This window comes from Lissotriton helveticus, chromosome 12 (assembly GCF_964261635.1).
Source record: "Lissotriton helveticus chromosome 12, aLisHel1.1, whole genome shotgun sequence".
NCBI classification, from domain to species: domain Eukaryota; kingdom Metazoa; phylum Chordata; class Amphibia; order Caudata; family Salamandridae; genus Lissotriton; species Lissotriton helveticus.
The window spans coordinates 566,615,534-566,639,003 of record NC_136073.1 but is presented as its reverse complement, the minus strand read 5'-3'; positions in this window follow the sequence as shown (position 1 = coordinate 566,639,003).

Below are 23,470 nucleotides of genomic sequence, written 5' to 3'. Positions count from 1 at the left end.
CCTGGACGCCCCCTGGCATATATATTAATCAGAAAGAGATCTTGGCTTGATTTACTACTCAGTTTTAAGGCTAGAATATCGTTGCTCAATATCGGTAGGTCCAAGATTTTAAAACCCAAGGATTGTTTGATCCAAATAACAAGACCCCCAAAAGGGCGGCCTTTTAAACCTTTACTGGCTGGTTTAAAATAATTCAAATAACCCACCCGATAAATTGCATCAATAGACCAACTTTCTTGTAGTATGATTATATCATGTAGATCCACAAAAGACCCCCAGTAAGATTCTGCCAATTTACCCTTCAACCCAGCAATATTCCAGGATAATATCTTAAGGGTAAATACAGTTGGTTTATGCCGTACATCAACAGAAGTAACATTGCCCCCACTGGTCTCCAAGGTGAGAGTATGGCTTAATGTTTCCCCCCTTCCTATCCTTCCTTGGGAGGTTTTTACAAGCTCTGTGTCGAACGTATCCACTGTAATTGCAGTATTAATTAATGAGCAATTTCCTGTATCACCAAACAACCTTGGGACCGAGGGATCATTATTAAGTCAGTCTACCCCCTCCAATCCCGATAGTGGGGCAAACCGGTTCGAAAGATGAGTCTGAAACATTGGATATAATGGTGTTTCTTGATAATATCTATCCCTAGGTCTATTCCTTCGGAAGTGGGGGTGCGGTGTTTCGGCACTATGAGAATGTAGTGTGGGGTAAAAATAGTAAAGGGATAGAGTTTGAACATCCCCAAGTCTACCATATCTGGGTTCCCTGGAAATGTAATCAGCTACCCAGGGCTCCCTGAAACTTATTACTACACAATCCCCCTCAAGATCTTTTTTACAGTAACCTACCCAATCCACCCTCCTGACATTAAGGATCTTTATGTTTGAATTGGGAGGGAGTGGGCGGTTTTTATTTAGCCAGAATATTACCTTATTATATAAATCTTTGTGTGTTTCCCTCTTGCCATCCCCTAAAGGAGCCACTCCTGTTAAAATGGTGGTATAAGGGAGTGACTCAAGGGGGAGGTTCACACATTGTTTCCTAGGTACAGGATTAATCCTGGGCCGTGTACTTTGATCAGAGTGGCCGGTAGGATTAGATTGTTTTCTGGATGGGGGCTGTGGATTTAAAACAGTACCAACCTTGAGCTGAGTTATGCTCTCAGATGTCTGTTTTCCCTTTAAAACAGGAGCGGGTTTATGCTGTGGAACTATTGTAATGGGTAACCCTGCTTTTACTCTAGTACCCCAGTCCCTAGAAATCACTGGGTTGTTCTTGGGGAGTATCGCATCTGTACCTTTAAAAGCTAAAGATGTATGGATTCTATTTGTTAATGCTATGTTCTCTTTTACTAGCGTATCCAAAGAATCCATTTTGGTGTTTAATAGTCTAGTCCGTTCAAATAACGGTATAAGTAAAGATTTAATCAATAGCTTATCTTGGCTAGGAGTAAACTTTCTACAATATTTACTGTGACGTTTTGTTCCTCAGGAGGAATCACTGCTGTGGAGGTAATTTTCTGTGTGGGGGATATATGGGTAACTTCCTGACCCTTATAGTGTCCCTCTATGTTGATCGAATCTACCCTTTTCCGTTTACCATGATTTTGCGTGGGCGAGCACTGAGAAATAGTAGTTAAGTTTACCCGCTCCATGCTTTGGATAAGATTAGGGGAGTCTGAGAGATCAGTATCATCACAAAATGAATCATGGTAGATAGTGCTACTATCCACTAAAGGGTCATGGGCAGTAACAAGTACACTATCTATACCATTCCCCTCTAGATCCAAAGATTGACTAGTAGATGCAGTAGCGACCGCTAAGTCCACATTAATATTATTAGTAACATTGTTCAATTGGGAAAGTGGGACAGGGGAGACAGCCTCACTAATTTTTTCAAGTGAAGAACGCTTACCCGTAATTATGTCTAATGAAAGGCGTTTTTCTACAAGAGCTATTTCCTTCTCTAGAATACAAGTAGAGCGTTTAAAAAACTGATCAATAGTACCTGTAAAGGTACCATTGGAGGTGGAAACCTGAACTTGCCTTTCCCTACCTGACCGAAGGGGCATTTTCAAACCGGGCACCTAATAACCTTCCAAGTCCCACAAAGTGCAACTATCAATACGATAACCCCAACAAAAAACTATCAGACACTGTTTTACCAGCAATATTACAACAACAATGTCCTGGTAATACACTAATTCAACACAATAGTAAGGATACCAGGAAATGGGGCAATAATAATGTCAGTGGGGTGGCCCAACCCAACCCTGGCCGGCCCCGGACGGCCACAGACGGTCCCGCCCTTGTCCCGGGCTTCTCCCGCGCGCTACCGCGCAGCGGGACTAGTCCAATGTATTTGTAGGTACTGATTTGAGGGGGAGGAGCCTGATAACAGTATCTGCAAAGCGCCTAGTACAACAATGTATAGTCTGCCTACAACACAACCCAGGGAAAGGGACAGTAGTACCACGGGGAGGGTTTGGAGTCCCTGACCACCCCTTTGAAGTACTTCAGATGGATTACATCCAACTAGAGAGATGCCATGGTCTAAAATATGTCCTGGTGGTTGTGGGCGCTTTTAGCAAATGGGTGGAGGCATATCCCACCCGCGACAATACTGCCATAGCCACTGCAAAAGTGTTGCTGAAAGAGTTCTTCCCCCGATACGGCCTTTGCAGAATGGAGCGACAACGGCCCCCACTTCGTAGCCGAGGTGATAAAGAACATACTGAGAGGGTTGGGGGTAAAACAAAAGTTCCATGCCGTCTTCCACCCCCAATCAGCAGGCCTGGTAGAGAGACACAATGCAACATTGAAACTAAAGCTAGCCAAAATAGTTGACACGACAGGGTTGGAATGGCCCGACGCCCTTACATTGGCATTGCTATCAATGTGCTCCACCCCAACCAAACACAGACTGGCCCCATATGAAGTGGTCTTCGGCAGGCCTATGAGCATTTGGGCGGCACCAAGACCCACCTCCATTAACGATGTCCCGAACATATTAATGTCAGATTATTTGCATAAATTGACAAACGAGGTAACAATTATCCACCAACAGGTTCAGCAAGCCTTGCCTGACGTATCCAGGGGCCCAGGACATGTGATAAAGCCTGGGGACTTCATCCTAGTTCGCAACTTCCAAAGAACGAATAATCTGGAGCCCAGGTGGACGGGCCCCTGGCAAGTCCTGATCACCACTCGAACTGCCCTCCGAGTGGAAGGAAAACTAAACTGGCTACACGCCCATCACTGCAAGAAAGTCCCTCCAACGCTGGCATCCTGTGAAGAGGTGGAGGTGCAAGAGGAAGTACTCGCAAAGGACTGACCAGCTCTGAGTTGCTACCCACAAGAAGACATCCTCCAACTGTCTGAATTTCCTGACCCCACAGTGCCATCCAAGGAAGGGTACAACCTAAGATCGACAAAAAGGGGGAGCTCCAACAACCAATTCACTAACTAAGTCAGAGTCTCAGATCGGTAGCACAGCCAAACAATGCTACCAGGAAAAGCACCAGACAAAAGTCTGTGGTCTTAACATTTGGTGAGCTCCTCGAAGATGATGGAAGAATCGGAACACCTGCAAAGCCACCGCAAAGACACCAAGACTGTTGAACTGCACAGTACAAAGACAATTGCACTTGTAGCCGCATTTCTCACCTGCCTCCTGCTAATGGTCACACTCTGGATCATTGAAGAGAATGCACCTGCATACAGAACATTGTCACCAACCATGCAACTAATCACCAAGAAAGAACACTACCTGGTATCACGGTCGCCACATCTCCGAGAACGACGCAAATAATTCTGGAATCATTATTTGGTACAGATGCTGCACAAGCACAATCTTGCCACCAATGCCACAAACTGTTGGGTCTGTGGGCTGCTACCACATGCCACTGAACATTCCATCCCTTTCATCCCTTCAGTCTTTTCTGTTCACGGATCTTGCCTTGCCTGGATGATGCTCCTACAAGAAAGTTACAAAGACAATGTCACTTCCGATGGGACAATCGCTCACTTCTACAACGAGTTCTGGCTAAACAAAACTGGAAGAACAGCCGCTCCCTTTTGCCCTCACACATCCAATGCGACATTCACAATGAATGTCCCCTCCAAAGAACGAGTGGAAATACAAGTGTTCAAAAATCCTGTCAGAGCCACATTTTCCTACCTGAAAAAAAGAACTGCTGCAACACTGACTGTGGCCCTATCTGTGGTGAACGTCTCTGGCCTTGTATGCATTGAAGGCCGTGGGACTAAGAATGTGGGTCACAGCACTTGTAACATTGTAAGGACTTTGAACACTGCCAACCCTCCAGCATTTGTTGCATCACCCAACATGTACTTTGTCCAAAGCCTACACCTGGCTCCCAAGAAACTGGGGGGGGGGCACGTGCTACATCGCCTTCGTTTTGCCACCAACCTACACAGCCCCTGCAGAGCATCATCGAGAAAAGCGTTCTAAAGACACTGATCAAGCAGACTCTGCCGCATCACAGTTCCTTGACGCAGCAAAAGGGCTCGTCCCGCTATGGGGTCCGATGGCAAACAGCCGAGCTATCAGACATCTGTCTCAAGCGGTAGAAACCGCCCTGAACGTCACAGCTGGCATCCTCACCAACAACACTGCCGAGCTTCACGCGGTCCGTCTGGCGGCCCTACAAAACCGCATGGTCCTGGACGTGGCACTAGCGGACCGTGGAGGAGCATGTCGCATCATCGGTGCCAGTTGCTGCATATACATCCCTGATAATTCACCCTCTGTCTATGAAGCAATCGAACATCTCCACAGACGGTCTTCAGAAATTCATCAAGAATCAGAGACTTGGACAATTGGAAGTTGGCTTTGGAGCATCTTGAAGGACTGGGGTTGGAAAATATCAATGTTTCTCTTGGTCCCAGTATTGGCAATATGTGGTTGTTGTTTGGGTGTACACTGTATACCACCTTTGTGTTCTCTTTGCATAAGTACCTTGCTTCCTACGTGCACATAAACTGCAGTCATTCTGACCGACCGCAGCCATTGTGTAGTCTGTTGGTCACCTTCGTTTCACCCTGTCCTTGCTAGCATCCTTCTGACTCTCTGACCAAACCTGATATGTGTCCTGGGGGCTATAAACTATTGCCACGACAAACATCAACACCATCTGCTGCCACAAACTCGTTTTTCCTCTCATCTCTGTTTACAGGCAAACCCATGGTTACTCATATATAAACAGGTTCCAAATATCAAACAGACTCTTGCAAACATGGTTTATTGCACTGCACACAGCAAGACTTGTTTTTGCCAACAATGGGACCTGTTTTTATCAACAGAACGGACTCTTAGATCTGGCCGGTCTCACATGTTTTAGACCCTGAAGCAAGGTCCAGCTGCAAGATTAAATTGTCTGTTTTGACCTGGGTGGGAGGAGAATTAATGGTGGGCTTGTGTAACCATGTTGATGAAACAATGTTGGGCTTATGTGACAACCTGCCCGTGGCAGAGACTCCAAGCTTGTAACCATGATAAATGAAACAAATACATTGTGTCAAATCTGTATAAAAGGAAGAGCCAAAGCAGTTGCCAGCAGAACACCTTCCTGAGATATCCCGAGGTCTGAGTTGACGTGTTCTCCTCTGGAGTAATAAATCTTTTTCTTGCCTCCCAGTTTCTAGCGCTTGCCTCATTATTTTGGTAACAAACCCAAGGTGAATTAGAGGTGGGACCCTGCCACCGGGCAGCATTGGGGGTCTTAGAAGACACGCTGCTTTTCATGGATTAAACCCAGATCTGTTGACTGGGTGTGAGTGTTTGATTGGTTCAGATGCTCCGTCCATCACCACCCCCTTTTGTACCGCTTTTCACAACTGCGGCTCCTTAAAAGTAGATGGGGGTTACAGGTATATCATGATTGCAGTGGATTCCTGCTCAAGATTTCTATGGGCGCTTGAACTGTTATAAAAGATTTGTGAGTCTTCATAGGGACATACGCAATTGGCACATTACATTCTGAGCAGGGCCCTGCGTTTACCTCTCTGGCTTACAAGGAGGCCATACGAGGATAGGGTATAGCATTGGGGTACTCCTCTCCATACCATCCCTAAGGAAATCTGGTTGTGGAGATGAAAAACCGAGACTTAAAGCAGTCTTTAATAGCTAGAGTGTTAGGCACGGGTGAGAGCTGGGTAAAACATCTGTATGGAGTGCAGTGAGGACTCAACAATATGCCAAGAAGTTCTCTGGGGGGGTCACTCCATATGAGGTCCTATTTGGGACACGAATGTGGGTACCTGATCTTGATTATGAAGGCGCAGTGGCGAATGAAAAACCTTTTGATATCAATGATTGTTTGACTGTTTTACAGGAGCTAAATGGCCCCCCTTCCCCTTCTCCCCCTTTTTTTCCTTTTCTGTCATACTGGTGCGTGCCTGTCTCATAGCGCCGGGACGCCCCATTGCTGGGGTAGCTGTTGCGCTTCACCAAACCTAGAAATAGAAATAAATGAATCCAGAACACAACAAAGTAATGTCCACCTGAAACAGACCCCCCACTGGGGAAGTCAAATCAGTAACAGCAAGGCCTGTCTGGATCCCAAAAGTCAGGGATCTGGTCAGAGGGAAAATAGCGGACAAGAAAGAATTTGGGGTATCCTACAGAAAGCCTGTATAGGTCCTAGCAGTTGAAGGAACAAGAACTGTACTTCTACCGCCTCTTGCCAGAAAAAAGGAGAAAAGATTTGTCTCAATTGACCTAATCAAACCACAATATGTGGCCGATACTGAGTAGTAGGACACGTGGACTCCAAAATAACAGGCACCCTCCTCTCGCTACAATTCAAGAGGTTCAAATGGAAAGACTCATCACTTTCGAAGAGTCCCCTGCTTGGAACGAAGGACTATAAAATAATGCTATGGAACTCGTTCCCCTTGAACCTGAAGTTCAAATTCAGAATTAAAATTGCTATTCGACCAAATACAGATGTCTACATCAACATGCCTCAACAAGAGCAAACTACGATTTCTACAAATCCTGATGCAATACCAACAATTGATCGAACTGCTTCTGGCTACTTCATAAACTTTGATACATTTTCTTTGGATCCAAGTGAACCTGAAACGATGCCATCTCAAAGTTCACGCAATCAGCAAGTTTAAGACTTTTTGAACTTTCTTAAAAAGAATTACCTGGGAGGGCGTGGCTGAGTGTTAGTGAGCATGGCGGACGTGTTCTAAGCCGGCTCCGTCCAACCCGCCACATAGCCGACTTTGATCCTGTCATCCCGGTTAGTTTGAGGCAGTAATCTGCGTATCTGGTGCGCAGCACCAGCTACCCTGCTGACTGGCGTAATTGCAGACCTGGGGGCCGCTGTGGTGCTGCGATTTTGCTGCTGCGGAGGAGAGGCCTGGCCGAGTGCAGTGGGCCCCATGAGCTGTGAGTGGCGCCGCTGAAGAAGATCGAGTGCTGTGTGCGGGGCTTGGTCTGGCCGGAGGGCGCACCTGGAGGTGAAGTTCGACCTGGAGCTGCGGAGGACGACCCATCGACCGAGTGGGCTGTGAGGGGCTGTGCGGGGGTCCGATGACTTGGAAGACGGGCCTGCCGCAGTGAGCCAGAGAGATTCGGCGGTCGGCACGGGCCCTGGCGGTAAGGAGGAGTGCCTGCGGCGAAGGGGGCCATCGATCCGGGGACTCGCTGAGGTGTGCGGGAGCGAGGGTGGCCTGCGACAGGGGCGGCAGACCTGCTCCCCGAAGTGCTCTCCTGCATTGGCGATGTGGGGGGGAGCGGCGGTACTATCGGGCCGCGCGGGGAGCCACCGGAGGTTTGGTAGGCTGCCTCGCCCCTCCCCCTCAATCACGCTTGGCAGTCGTCTGAGGGGTCCGGTGAAGCAGCGGTGGCTGGCGCCCCCCCTCATTCAGTGTCACAACTAGGATCAGTGGCCTAGCCGGGCCGCGGGGGCGGACATAGTGGTGATTGGCTGCCCTGCCTCTCTAGTTGAAGCACTTCGGACTCTCTGGGGCCTCTGCGTGGAGTCGCGGCGTACTCCTCCCCCATCTGCAGTGTTGGTCATCATGGGAGAGTGGCCTGAAGGCTCTGTTTGGCTGCCCCAACCCATGTGACATTATCCTTGGCCTGTTAGGTCTTTGGCGCGGAGGTGGGGGGGAGGGCCTGGTGCCCAGCGAGGCCACCCCATAGAGCGGTGAAGACCGGGGGGATCAGCGGCATTATCGGGCCGCGGAGCCGGGACCGAGGGGCCGGGCGGCCTGCCTGAATCTCGCCGCCTGCTTCCAGGACTGCTCCGGCCCACTGCTGTTCTTGGTGGTTCATAGACCGGTTGCAGGTGAGAGGACTGGGCCACTTGGGGTGCCCACCGTGGACTGTGAGTGGAGCACGGGTGTGTGGGCTTTGCTGGCATGTCAGCGGAATCATCACTTTGTGGGCTACCTGACCAGTACACAGTGGTCCACGTGTCCCTTGGGTGTGCAGAGAGCCAGAGTCGTCGGGCCTGGTGAGGGGGTGTGTACATAAGGCGGTCGGATCTGGCCGCTTGAGCCGCTCTCACTTGTGTAGGTGCATCACTCGGTCAGGGTTGGGCCAGTCCGGGCCGCTCAGGGCACGACCATGACCAGGGACAAGGGAAGTGGTGGCTCGACCAAGCAGGGGCCGATTGACAAGTTTACCGGCCCGGCGGCGGTGACATGAGCCTCTGGGGGCCATCCGGGAACTGTACCAGATAACGGCGCCCTTATGGCTGCCATCACCCAATCCAGGGACATGTTGGATGCAAAAATAGGGCCGGTCGTGTCTCTGAGGGCCGCATTTCTGGTGTGGAGGACGATGTTACGGAACTGAAACGGAAGGTGGCTGCAATGGAGACCGTCCAAAAGGGCCTCATGCTCCGAGTGGAAGACGCGGAAGGACGGGCCCAGCGCAATAATATCCAATTCGTTGGGTTTCCCGAGGGCTGCAAAGAGGGAAACATGGAATGATTCCTTACGACCTGGCTGGAGGGCTGGCTTCCCCCCGAGTCTATGTCCAAGTGCTTTGTAGTGGAGCGGGCCCATCAGGCACTAATGCAGAAACCTCCAGTGGGGGCCCGCCCGCGGCCAGTCTTTGCCAAATTACTGAATTATCTGGTCAAGGACTCTATTTTGAAGCAGGCCCGAGCCAAAGAACCCTTGCTCTTCAACAATGCTCTTATCCTGATACTCCCTGACTATACGCGGCAAGTCCAGCAGCAACGCCAATCGTTCATGGCCGACAAGGCACGGCTGAGAGAGCCAAAACTTCCACATGCCCTGCTCTTTCCGGCCCCCCTTCGGGTGGTATTTCATTCTCAAACTAATTTCTTCGATAGTACAGAAGAGGTCTTCCGGTGGACGGATGAAATGGTGCGGGTGAGGCCTCATACCCCACCGGGAAGGGAGTCGGACTCATCCTTGAGCGACGCGGCTTGGGGGTCCCCCGCGGCCAGCGGCAGAGGGGTAACAAATGATCAAGGTCCAGGCGACGCTCGCAGTCATGCAACCCTGCCTCCCGAGGGGGGCCCGCCCTGGGGGATCAGACAGTGGAACCTTATCGGGGGGGGGGGGGCGGTGTAGTGCTTCAGGACTTTCTCTGATGATTACCGGGATGTCCTGAACTAGGCTTATATTACCACCAGGCGGGAGCTGGCGGGAGCCCTGCCAGATGGCAGATGGCTATGGGCTGTGAGTTGGGGATCCATTGGTTGGGGCGATGCCCATTCCCCTGTTGGGGATTGGGGATCAGTCCTGCCGCGACAGATACTTCAGAGTTTGGGTTGAGGTATGGGGTGGGGGGGTTTGTTGGGAATGGGTTGTTTTTGTTTACAGGTCGCACATCCATCACAGGTCCGCTCAGGCTACAAACATGCCACCGAGGCTCCATATTCGGATTGAAAAACGATTCAACCCCCTATGGTTAGAACGTCCGAGGGTGGGCTAGGGACGCAGGGTGGTCTCCGGATCCTAAGCTGGAATGTGCGAGGGGCTCTAGATAAGGTCAAGCGAGGGGCTATACTCCAACACGCAAAGCGGGCAAAGGTGGATATTCTTATGTTACAAGAGACGTATCTTATGGACACAAAGGCCCTTTGTCTGCAGCGGTATGGGTGCCTACAGGTTTTTCATGCCGGCTTTATGAGGGGGTCCCGAGGCGTGGCCATACTGATACACCGCAGGGTCCCGTACACGCATGAGCAGCAATGGATTGACATGCAGGGGCATTACGTGTTTGTCGGGGTAGGGTCGGGAGGACCCCCTGATTTTGGATAATGTATACGTCCCTCCTCCTTTGCAGTGGAACCTAATCGAGCGGTTGCAAACCCTGTGGGCCGATATGCCTGATATATTGTCGGTGGTGTGCGGGGACTGGAACGACGTTATAAATGTGGCTCAGGACAGAACGGAGGTTGGGGATGGTCATTGGAGCGATATACAGACTAAACTGCATGCTCTGGTGGTAGGAATGGATTGGGTTAACACATGGTGGTGGGCGCATGTGGCGGCTCGGGGCTACACTTACCTCTCAGCAGTCCACAAACCCTTCTCTAGGCTGGATTATATATTTGTTCCCCTGACAATGGCCGGTAGGGTCGTGGTGCCGACGATCCTGCCTCGGGGTCTATCGGACCACTCCCCCGTACTCATCGAATTGGATACCGGCAGGGGAAGGCAGCCGTTTCGGTGACGTCTGGCAGTGTGGAATCTTCAGACTGCGGAATATACCCCCCATATGGGAGAATCCATAGCTCAGTATCTGACTGGGAATGAGCAAAGTGTGTCCAGTGTTGCCACACTGTGGGAGGCGTTGAAGCCCACTCTGCGAGGGGTGGACCTTTCTTGGTGCGCAGCGGCTCGCAGGCAGCGTAGGGAGGAACTGATTTGCGCTGAGGCTAACGTAGAGATGCTGGAGCGACAGAACCATGAGGCGGGGAGTGCTCTGGGAGTGAGGCAATTGCTTTTAGCTCAACAGGGGTGTGCAGCCCTGCTGATGGATGAGGCACATCAGGTCTGGCTGGCAACGCGTTGCAGGGTGTACCAATGGGGGGACAAGTCGAATAAGATGTTGCATCGCCTCTGTCAGGGCACTTTTCACTCCCAGGCCTTACTGGGAATCTTGGATTCGGCTGGGACCCTGTTTATAGATCCTCCTGCGATGGCGGAGAGTTTAGCTGCATATTTCGCAGACCTCTATGCCCCCAGGGAATGTCTGTCGGCTGCTACAGTCGAGAAATGTATTACTGATCTGCCACCCAAGGCGTTATTGGATGAGCAGTGGGACCAGCTGGAGGCCCCCCTGTCGGATGAGGAGCTGGGGCGGCCCTGGGAGTACTAAATCCTTGGAAAGCCCCCGGCCGCAACGGGTTTCCGAGTGAGTTCTTTCGTTGGTACAACGTGCAATTGGCCCAACATTATTGGGCGGTGGTGGAGGAGGCTCGGGACAAGGGTATGCTTCCCCCGGACTAGAGATACGCGGAAGTGGTTGTGTTCCATAAGCCCGGGCGTCCCCCGGAGCACCACGCCTCGTATCGCCCCATCTCCCTCTTAAACGTGGAGGCCAAAATTCTGGCAAAGGCACTAGTCAATCCAATCGATTGTTACTCCATATTACGTCGCTTTTGAACCCCGATCAGGCGGGGTTTATCCCCAGCACGCTACCCGGCACAATAACAGAAGGACGCAAGTGGCAGTGGCGGAGGATCTCCAACGGGGGGAACCAGCGGCATTATTATTGGCAGATATGGACAGGGCGTTTGATTCACTGAGCTAGGTTTACCTGTTTACTCTGCTCCCTAGACTCAACCTGGGCCCGCGATTTCTTTCCTATGTGAAGCTCCTATACACAGGCCTGACAGCATTCGTGCGAGTAGCAGGCGCCGCCTCCTCCACCTTTGCTATTCAGAGGGGCACTCGGCAGGGATGCCCCCTATTGCCGTATCTGTTCGCCTTGGCCATGGAGCCCTTAGCGGCCTGGGTGCGCATGGACGCACAGGTAAGGGGTTTTGAATGGGCCACGGGCCTCTCCGATAGAATAGCATTGTATGCGGATGACGTCCTTTTCTTCCTGACGGCAATATTCAGAACGGGGCCACAGCTTCTGCGTATAATGCAGATTTTCGGGGGAATGTCTGGTCTCTACATGAATCCCCGTAAATCCACTCTGTGGGCGCTGGGTGGGCAGACGAGGGTGGGCTCATGGGTGAATGCGGTTCAGTCGGCTGCAGGTGGGTTGAAATATCTGGGGGTGGTCCTCTCAGATGTACCGGCCGTTGCCTGGGAGCGTAATGTGACACCTGTGCGGGAACGGGTGAGGGCAGACATCAAGTCCTGGTCCCGTATGCCTCTGACACTGTTTGGTAGATCGGCTATTTTTAAAATGGTAGCGCTCCCCCGACTTCTCTCCCACCTGTAGAATCACCCGTATCCGATCTCGCCCAGATGGTTCCGACTGGTGAAGTCTGTACTGGGGCAGTTTCTGTGGGAGGGAGGGAGGGTGCGAGTGGCCATACTCACATGCTTCTTATCCACCTACTTTGGGGGGCTGGCATCCCCGGACCTCCTCTCGTACTATCAGGCCTCGCATCTACTGATCCTCAATGAGTGGTGGTATGGGGATAGGGAGGACCCGGCGTACGCACTGGAACGCTGCCTCATGGGTCATCACACACTGTACACACTTTTGTACTCGGCGCGGCTGCGGAGCACTCTGCCATCGGTTACACAGGTGGTATTCATGGTTTGGGGGCAGGCGCTGTGGCGCATGGGGTGTTGGGGGGTCCTGACCTGGGAGACTCCCCTGTGGAATAATGGGCGCCTGCCCCACTTGGCGGCCCTTTCGGGGTTTCGGGGATGGGACGCCATTGGCATCTCCACCCTGGGTGATGTGCTGAGGGACACAACACTTAAATCCTTTCAGGATCTCCAAGAGGAGAGTCATATGCCCCAGACACAATTCTATCGATACCTACAGTTGCGGCATGCGTTATCCCCTAGCCTGCATAGTCTGGAGTCCATTCCTGAGTTTAGGCCCATCAAAGCTAAAATCTTTATGGGGGATCTAAAGGAAAAGAAGATTTCGCATATTTATCAGTCCCTGGTCATACATTGCTCCCCTACACTTCAGAAACTTTGAGGGGACTGGGAGGCAGATGTAGGCGGGCTGGAAGAGGAGGACTGGACGGAGGCCCTGGCAGCCCCGCGGGGGGCAGCCATAGCGATGCGGCTTCGCCTAGTCCAATTCAAATACCTCCACAGGGTCTACTTCATCAGGACGCGATTGTGGCGGGCAGGGACGATCGCCTCCCTGGAATGTTTTCGCTGTGGCCGGGCGAAGGGCACGTTTATCCACACAGTTTGGCAATGCACATCACTGGATCGCTTCTGGAGGGGGGTATTTGCCTGCCTTTCGAAGTTTTGAGTTGAGAGCTAACCCATACGCCACAGCTGGCACTGCTGCATGTTATGGAGGGGGTGGGGGGCAATACCTATAAATTACACCTTCTGCTACTCGGTCTTATCCTGGTGAAGCGAGACATTGCCAAAGCTTGGAAGGCGACAAGGGCCCCCTCGTGGCAGCGCTGGAAAAATGGCCTGGACTTCTGCATGGGGCTGGAAAAACACATATTTGTGGCCAGGGGTGTCCACGTAAACATTACAAAATATGGAACCGATGGGTGGAGTATCGTGGTATCTGGCTGGAACCTCCGGTGATAGAGGAGCCTGTGCTGCCGGTTTGAGCCCAGGATCCTGTATAGGGGGAGGGGGGGAGGGGGGGAAGGAGCAAGGGGGGTTTCGGGCCTGGATTGGGACCTTCTGAACATTCTTCTTTTAATACTGTGGACGAGGCAGTATGGACCTGTGCGATCTTTGGGGGGGAGGGAGTGGGGGGGGGGAGTGGGAGGGGGGAGTTGGGGGTGGGGTGTGTCATCGTTTAATGCCCCAATGTTTTGTATCGTTGATCATGGGGGGGGAGTACGTGGGGGAGAAACTAAAGTCGTTTGCTGTAATGGATGTCTTGAGTATGCTTTGGCAGGTGACTGGTGTGCAGAGCCCTGCATGATATATGCAAATCGACAAATAAAATGTTTAGAAAAAAAAAAAAGACTTGCCTGGTATCACCTTGGGTAGAACTAGGGGTAGTAAATATCATTGAGTGATATCATTACCTCAAGTACATGTCTAGATGATTGGGACTTTGAAACTGTAAATAACATGTTTTTTGATTTAGAAAAATCTGTGCATATTCTAATAGTGAAACATTGGAAAGCACATCAGATTTCAAAACAATGTATTGTTTTCAACATTATAGTCATCACTTTTTGCATAAATCTGCTAATCCTAGAAATGTGTTCACATACCACCAGTGGGAGCATTGTCTAACACCGCCAAAAGGCAGTTCAAAAACATTTACAAACAAATTTCCATATTTTTCAGGGTTTAACATTAGTGACCCAGCCTCATATTATTATGAGATTGCACCAACATCAGCACAGAAAAACATGTTAAAAAATACCAAACAGATTTACTCTGTTTCCTTTATTGCCCAGTTGTCTGAACAAGCTTACGACTTTTGGAAAGCTACCATAGACTTCAAATCAATCTGGGGTACTAGAGAATGGCAAGTTCAGGGAACGGAAGCTTTATTTAGAGCATGCCTTATCCCTCAACAGATCATGTATTTGAAAGAGACAGTGCAACAGACGTCTTGGCTTGGACTAGCCAAGAACAAAGACTTGAACACACCTCTTCTTGCCAACACCATCACTGACCGAGGGTAATAATAAATCACAATAAGAGGTTACATTACATGACATTATACAATGTAATAGATCAGACACCGATTGATATAAATGGTTGATTTGGCCCACAGACACCAATAGTTGTCAGGCAAGATTCATGGGTAAAACCGAAGGGTTTAATATCCATAGGCTAGATCCACGTTATGTACAGAGAGAACATCCAGGGGTAGTGACATCCTACAGTGTTGGGAAGTTGTGCCTTGAATGGCTAAAAACCTCAACACTCTCACAGGTGAAACAACACTTATCCTTACTGTCACAGGATGAGGAACTTAGGGATTTTTTACTAGGTCCCAGGAAGCCATGTCAGAAATGTTTCATATATGCTGGCATTTATGCTGCCTACTATGAAAAATGGAAAATATCCCAACAAGATGCCGCAGAGAGACTTCAGGAGATAGACCATATAAATCTAGAAAAATCTCTAGAAGTGGTACACAATGGGTTAACAACATTGACCTCCAGGATATATTCCTTAAGCAACATTGTATCTTCTGTGATAGACATACTAGAACAAGATTTGGCCATATTACAACACGGGAAGTCTCAGTTACGTTCTATTATGTTATAATGCTGGACGCTGCAATCTTTGTGTGCAGGCTATGTGCCTTGGCGTTTTATCAACAGCATGTCTCTGTTTTCTGAATACAATCTAACAGATAAACAGATAGAAATGGCACAAAGGGGAGCAAAATATACAATGTGCGTATCGAAAAACTGGATAGAATACCATTTACAGTGGCAGAATCACCATCCACGGAAGGCTAATCCATGGCCACATAACTCTACTGGTCACTACTTTTCAGTTTCAGTATTGCCTTGAACAAAAGCAGGCAAGCAGATATGAAAAAATGGGTATGGATACATTAAGGAATCATGTGTATTACCATACAGATTTCGATGCCAGAGTGGGGATCGAGAAGTGTTTCTAAGCGGTATAAACTGTGAGAATGCTTAAAGTGGATCACTCATATGTCAGGATGTAATGCTGCATGGGGCTTGTAATGGTTCTGTAGCAAACTTGTCCTGTCATCTGATGGGTGCCCCAGCTGCAGTGATTACTCAAGCATTCAGGCTACTTTTGAAAGGAAGTAACTTGATGCTGAACAATCAAGGCTGCTGCGGAATGCTCCTGGACATCGCATATCTGGTAACCATGGGCTCCAGGGTTACTTGTTGTATGCAAGTATTGTTTCCACTGACACATACAGTCAGGGAGGCACCGGTATGGCCTTTACTGAATGTTTCTTTAATACGGTTTGATACTCTAAGCATAATGAAAGCCTTGCTTTTACAGTAGTCTGTGCCCTTAACCTCAGCTCGAGAGACTTTTGACCCCAGATCGCAAGGTCTTCAGCAGACATACAGGTGCTTATCCATACAAACTGCCCTTTCCATTTTGTAGAAATGGTAAATCATATCTTTAACATGTCGGGTATGACAGGCATAGTTCACCTATTTAAGACCATAGGTTCTGGAATTCTAGGCACCTTTCAGACAGTACTTGGAGTTATGCCAAACTTCATACACTCCGTAATTCGGAAGCATCTTTGGAGGACTTCCGCTAATCCTGTTTCTAATAGCAAGTATCCTGATTATCTGCTATCTGCTACGCACTGGACGCCCCAGTCACCAAGGAGATGGAAAAAGCACTCCTCGAGCGTAAATACTGTGACTGCATGGTACAACATCTAGGCATGCCTCGCCTAAGAGAACTAAGTGCACCTTGGTTCTTTTCATTTCAACCAGTCTGGATGGAGTGCATCTTATCTGTCCTCCGATGCCTGTTTTGCGGAGAAGAATGTATGTTAGACCTTTGTTTGACACACCCATCACGTGTGCAACTGGACGTAAATGCTCTACTGGACCCGACAACAGCCAATGTTCTGCAGTGTCCCCAGCGTATTCCAATGGTGATGGCGACATTTCTTGAGCCACCACAGGTAGTAACTGCACCTGTTGGTATGGACACTGGCTCCTCCACTGACACCCAGGCTTTGGACGGCGCAGAGGCTGCCCCAGCACCGGCTGCGCACAGCGTGGAAAATCATCTGTGCTCAATTGGCGTACTCTGCCTGGTGCTACAAAGGCCTGTCTACTGCAGAAGCAAGCAACAAAAATGTTGCATCTACCAGCCAGGACACATAAATATTTGGCTCATTTGGCTCGTCGTGTGCTGGAAGAAATTCGCCCTTTTTTAAACCAGCTCAGATTTGGAACTCAAAAACAAAATTGACATTCCTTTAATTTTTTGGGCATACATGGCTTACTAATGCTTATAGTGGTTTGGACTATAACTACGGACACTTTTAGAGCTATAGCTTGCAAACATTTTTCTTTTTACATTTTTAAGTTTTAGATTTTAAATCAACTTCTAGAGCTTGTTTGTAAGGGAACAATTTCTACGTAAAGAAGACTACATGAGGGGGCACAATACCGAAAGCGAAACTGTTGTCTAGGGGATATCCTAACAAAATAGTGTGCAATTCACTCAAGTTCAATAGTTCTTTATTCGGTATTTAAAAAATACCATAAAAGTACATGATAAACTGTTAAAAATCCATAAAATACAATTCATGTGCCCATAATTAAACAATTGACAAAAAATACATTCAACACCGCCCTCTTGAGTTCCTTAGCCTTATAGAAACCTTGATAAAATTCATGATACAAACCAGCCCTTTGAAAAAACAGTAAAGAAACCTTGGCGTGTTTAAACTTTGCCTGTTTTAAAATTCCTACTAAAAAACTATGCCTAGGTAAAGTATAAAATGAACATAGAAGTACAAAATGAAGGGTATCCTCCGGAGACCTATTGTCGCAGCCGCAGGTACCCTTCTGCTCAACCGTTAAGGTAAAACCTGGTGGATCAGCCAGTATGTGATGTAAAAGGTTGAGCCTAAAACGGGTCATTAAAAATCTGTTCTGTGCATTGTGTATGAGGGCGAGATAAGGTTCCATTCCTTCCTCTGTTTTCAATAATCTATAAGCACCAACTGTGGATTTACGTTCTTCTACAGCGGCCCTACGTGAGGCTGCCCATTCCCCAAACATTTGTTTGACTCTCAGTTTGTCATGGGGGTGATTTCATTGGGGTTAGCAAAAAGATTCTTGCAACCAATTCCCTCGAATGAGCCCTTCACATATTTTAACCAGGAAATACTCATTCCTTTGTCCCTTTTCAGGCAATCTGTAATAATTTGTCTGTTTAGATCTGCCTCGGTGTTAGTCCAGATCTTCAGCCAGGCTATGAGAGGTCTAACCTTTATTAGGTCCTCAATGTATGCTCCTCCTAATTCCTCGTGAATAATATAGGCGGGGATACTGTGCGGGGTTTTGAGTACCTTTATAAGGTATTTGTTTTCCTCTGCCTGTAGCTGCTGGGTATTTGCAAAACCCCTGACTTCTGACCCATATGCCACTTTAGAGCAACAAATCGATCTATATAAGTTCATAACTTGTTCGGGCGACCACCTTCCCAGCCTGTGTCCGTAGTTCATTATCGCCCCAGTCGAGGCCACCAGTTTCGAGCGTCGCTCATCCAACAGAAGTTTGAAATTTAAAAGCCCATCAAATAACAGGCCTTGATAGGAAAAGGACTGAACCTACCCTAGTTTGTGAGTGCCTATCTTGTAAGAAAACTTCTTGCAGGGTTTGGTCCCTGTCAGCATAACGTAGGACTTATCCAGATTTGCAGATAAGTCTAACGTGTACATAAAGCTGACAAACCCGTCAATCAAACTCTGGAGTCCCTTAGGGGTACGGGCTAAAATCACCGCGTCATCTGCGTATAACAGTACCTGGACAGGGCGGGAACCTACTTGGGGGGAATCTACTCCTAGTTTGCCTAATTCCATGTCTAAATTATTAATATATAAGGAGAACAGAAATGGGGCTACAATACAACCCTGCCAGACCCCACTGTTACATAGAAAAGGTGATGTGGTACCCCCTTCCGAGTTAAAGCGCACTTTAGCAGAGGTATTGCAATGCAGTGCTTTCCATATATTAACTAAGTCCTGTTCAACCCATAATCTAATCATCAGGGCCCACAGCTTCTCTCTGTTAACATGATCGAAAGCAGCAGAGAGATCCATAAACCCTAGGTATACTGCCTCATTACTAGCTAGGGTGTATTTAGCGACCAGGAGATAGAGGTTCAAGCATTGATCTGTTGTTGACCTTCCCTCCCTGAACCCGTATTGCGTGTCAGTAATAATTCGGTGTGCATCAGCCCACTCCGTGAGGCGATTGAGGACCACATAACCCAACACTTTCGCTGTGACGTCGATCAGGGATATCGGTCGGTAACATTGGGGATTGTCCCTATTCCCTTTTTTAAAGATGGGGACTATTATTGCTGTCGACCAAGAACGCGGGAGACCAGATGCGACCGCCGCGTTTAAAACCCTCGTGAGGATGGGGGCCCACAGCTCCACCTTACTTAGGTAAAGGTCAGGGGGTATACCATATGGGCCTGGCGCTTTATTTTTGGTTATACCCTGAATGGCCCCTACTACTTCCTCCAGTGTAAACTCAATCCTGGCTACCCACCGAGGGCCCGACCCATCATCCTCGTTATTTTCAGCAGTGTGGTTATATACATTTTTTAAACGGTTATGCCATTGTTCTGGAAGAATAGTGTTGCAAACTTCTGGGGTGTTAGTGTCCTGGAAACATGGTTTATTTATAATTTTCCAGAACTCTGTCAGATCCCTTCTGTCTACTACCTCCCTTAAGTCCTCCCAGGCTTGAGATTAGAGGGAGTATTTCCTACATTTTAGTGCCTTTTTATATGCGAGCGTACATTGTGCAATACGTGACTTGTCCCGGGGTAGAGTTTTCAGGCTGGATTTCAGCTCTTTGTGTGCCCGAGAGCAGTCTTTATCAAACCATCTGGGGATGGTGTTTGCTCTCACTTTCTTAGTGGTCTTTAATAGTCCATCAAATAGGTGTGCCATATCCTCAAATGCTTTAACAACAGCAACACCCTCCATGGAAAAGTCGAGACACACCTTAAATTCATCGGTACCTTTCTCCATTAAAGATTTATAAAAAGTGTCCCCATCCACTTTGGACCATCTAAGTCGTCTCCCCTGATCCGTTGCCCTCTCTATGCTATCTACCCCTACACCTCTACTAACACTTCTGCAGGACAGGCTTTTTAACTCCAACACTAGGGGGTTATGGTCACTGAATATACTCCATTCAATGTCTGCCCCTCTAATCCAGGCTTTAAATAGGCTGGAGACCACAATATAGTCAATGAAGGAACGACATCCTCTGCCCTTAAATGTGGGGTTGATCTCATCTCCACTTCCCAATGCCACAAGGTCAATAGTGTGAACAAGGTCAAAAACCCTATCCAATTCCATCCCCTCGGGGGAATGCAGGAAGTGCGGACCATCCTCCACCGTGCAACGGGACCAATACTTATTAACAGGTCTCAGGGTCGGGCACAGGTGGCAATTAAAGTCGCCTGCTAGAACCACAAGCGGCGCCACCACGCTCTTCCTTGAGGCAGTCTCAACATTTAGACAGGTGTCCAATTCTCTTATTGTGGATCCCTTCCCATTGGCTTCCACTGCGTTATACAAGTTGATCAGGATGATGTTTAACCCATTTGTGTATAACCCAACGGCCTGCATATTGTGTGATGACCAATTTAAGTTGGTCCACACTCCTTCCACCTGTAGATTCACGTATGTGATCAAACCTCCCATGGCTCTCCCCGAAGGTGACTTCTGGGCGGGCACCGAAAAACACTTATACGCCGACGGTTTAAAAAAGGGTTGCAGTCAATCACCCAGGTTTCCTGCAAACAGATTACCTGAAACCTGGTGATGTATTGCTTCCAGTCCTGACTATCAAATTTCGCTGCTAGTCTCGCTATATTCCAAGATAGCAACTTTAAACCCTCCTGCGTTTGTGTCACTTTTGACGGAAGTGTGGCTGGGTTATTGTTTTCTATCCCATCGCTATTCGGGACTTCCTTGGGCCTAGGGGGGTTGTGTAGGTTCGCCAGTTGCTGGGAGCATGAGGGGATAAGGTCCCACCCCGTTGTTTCCATACTAACTGGGTGCCTAACTAGTAGACCATCACTGGTCCCACCCGTCAACTCTAAGACTGTGCCTGGTGAATCAGTCAGTGAAGGGTAATGGGATGTAGTTATGGTCTGGGCAATGTGGGGGGAGGAACCTTTTTCCCCGCATTGTCTCTTGGGGGAGAGTCTATCACTCGATAGTCAATCCAACTCCACCAAGGACATTAGGGGATCGAATCTATTCTTCAGGTTCAATGCTCCTTGGTTCATGAGGGGCGCATATGGGAATGGGCGACAAAACCTAACCAAGTTACTATCACATCTACTTCGCCAGATGGGATCTGAGCCCGGGCTGCGGATACCCCTTGAATAAAAGGAACTTAAGGGCATAGATCTGATGTTACTGGAATAGCTAGTCAGTCCCCACCTTAATATTTGATCGACAACGCGGTGGTTCCTAAAGTTTACCACCACGCAATCGCCAATGGTATCCTTGGGCCTGTTCCCCAACCAGCTCACCCTACGGACCAACAACATTTCCCCCTGTTCATTTCCTGCTAGCAGCCTATGCTTATTCAGCCAGAACATGGTTTTACTTTTAAGCTCGTCATAGGCCTCTGTTTGATCTGGCTTCAACTCCGGGTACGATTACGTATGGTGCCGCTTCGGGGGGTAAATTTATACAGGGTAGAGGACTGATGGTTGCCATGGGGGGTGGCCCTTCTGCTTGGCGCCGAGATGGGGATTCGGGTGAAGGCTGCCTATGTACAATGGCTTGATGAGTGCCTTTCGTTGCACCGGGGATGACCTCGCCTGAGCTTGTAGTATGACCATTAGGAGCCTGGCTAGTATGTGACCGCTGGGGACCTGGGGGCTGTTAAGGGTGTATGGCGGTGGTAATTTGTCCTTTTGGGGAATTATTAGATAGTGCCGTGGCCAGGTTTGTGGTAATAGCCTCCACTGCTGTGGTACTAGTTGGTGGGGGCAATGTAATACCACCCCAGGCCCCTTTGTTTTTACCAGGTTACTACCTTGTCTAGCCTGCTAAGAATTAATTTCATTTGAGTGTTAATAAGCTGCTCAAAATGAGTGTGCAGGTCACTAATGATTTGGGCTACCCACGTTGGGGGAACTTGTATATGTGGCTCGCTCCCTCTATGTACCCCTGCAGCTGCATTGGGCTTTTCAATCAGAGCCTCGATGGGTTTACCCCTCTTCTGCCTACGTTTCTTGGTGCTAATCTTCTTTTTCTTACCGGTTTGTGCCGACTCCCCCATTATATGTATCTCTGGGTCGTTAGTGGTCACCATCTGGGCACAAGGAATGTCAGTTAGCTCAGAATCTGGCAGAGTGTTTAGTGGGGTTAGAGAAGCTTCTATCTCAAAATCATGTAGCGAGGGAGTGAGGTCGATTTGCGGGGTTAATGAGAGACGCCTCTCTGTGTGCTCTATTTCGTTAGCGACTGCCCCAATAGCTTTGCGCAACATTCTATCAGTTGCGGTTGGTTTATCAAGTGTAGGGGGGGATTCCCTTTGATTTACCAACCAGGCGGGGATCAGGTGGTGTGAGCAGAATGTGCCTGGATGACCTTGTTTGTACCGTACTGGCCATTATGTATAAGGTCTATGAGTGTGGCGACTTACAACAGTTGCTACTGGGCTGACTTACAAAACTCGAAAAAGGTACAAGACCCACTGTAAAGGCCAATCAAGACCACCCCAATTAGCCAAACACAACAAGCCTACAACACCCCCTAGTCACAGGCCCGCAAACGATCTCAAACAACACCCCATATTCCCTTAGTCATATACAAAAGCCTCCCTTTTCACTAACCCACAAGTAGTTCCTGAGTTTGCGCCACAGTTCGAGCAGAAGTTCTTAGAGGGGGGCCCAGCCCAGCCTCTTCTGGCCCCTGACGGCCACAGACGGCCCGCCCTTTGCCTGGGCTTAGCCCGGCGCAACCCGTGCGCGTCCCGTGAAGCGGGGGCTCCCAGCTGTTTTTGTGTGCCACCGGGCACCGGAACAACGTAGGCGGCGTCCTGGCCGCAAGTGCTGCCGGGAATTGTAGTCCCTGGGTGGGCGGGAGTAGGCAGGAGCAGCAACACAGGTGGCTCTACACTCCGAGCGGCAACTCGGCGGTTGCGGCAGCAGCATCCTCCAAGGGTAAGTGTCCCCTGTTCAATGTCCAGTCAATGTCCAATTCACTCAAGCAAGCATGGTTTGTCCCCAGAGAGTAACAACTCACTACTAGAAATAAACCGCCCCTAAAAAAACAGATCTGTGTCACAACTTTTGGGATACATACGAACAAACTCCAGAAGTTAATTTTAAAAAACGAGCACATTATCCAAAATATAGATCCCTCTTTTGAATTACCTATGTTTGCATTTAAATGGGGTAAGAATATCAGGGATCACCTGGTTCATTCCTCCACTGAAAACAACCGTAGGCAAAATTCTAGAACATTAGAATCAGTGTGGGGGCTGCCTGAAATCAAAGGACATCGTAAGTGTGGAAATTGTGTGGCATGTGCCTTGACATTTAATACAGATACCTTTGAACATGGACAAGTGAAACATTATCTCAACTTTTTTTCAAACTGCAATACAAGGAAT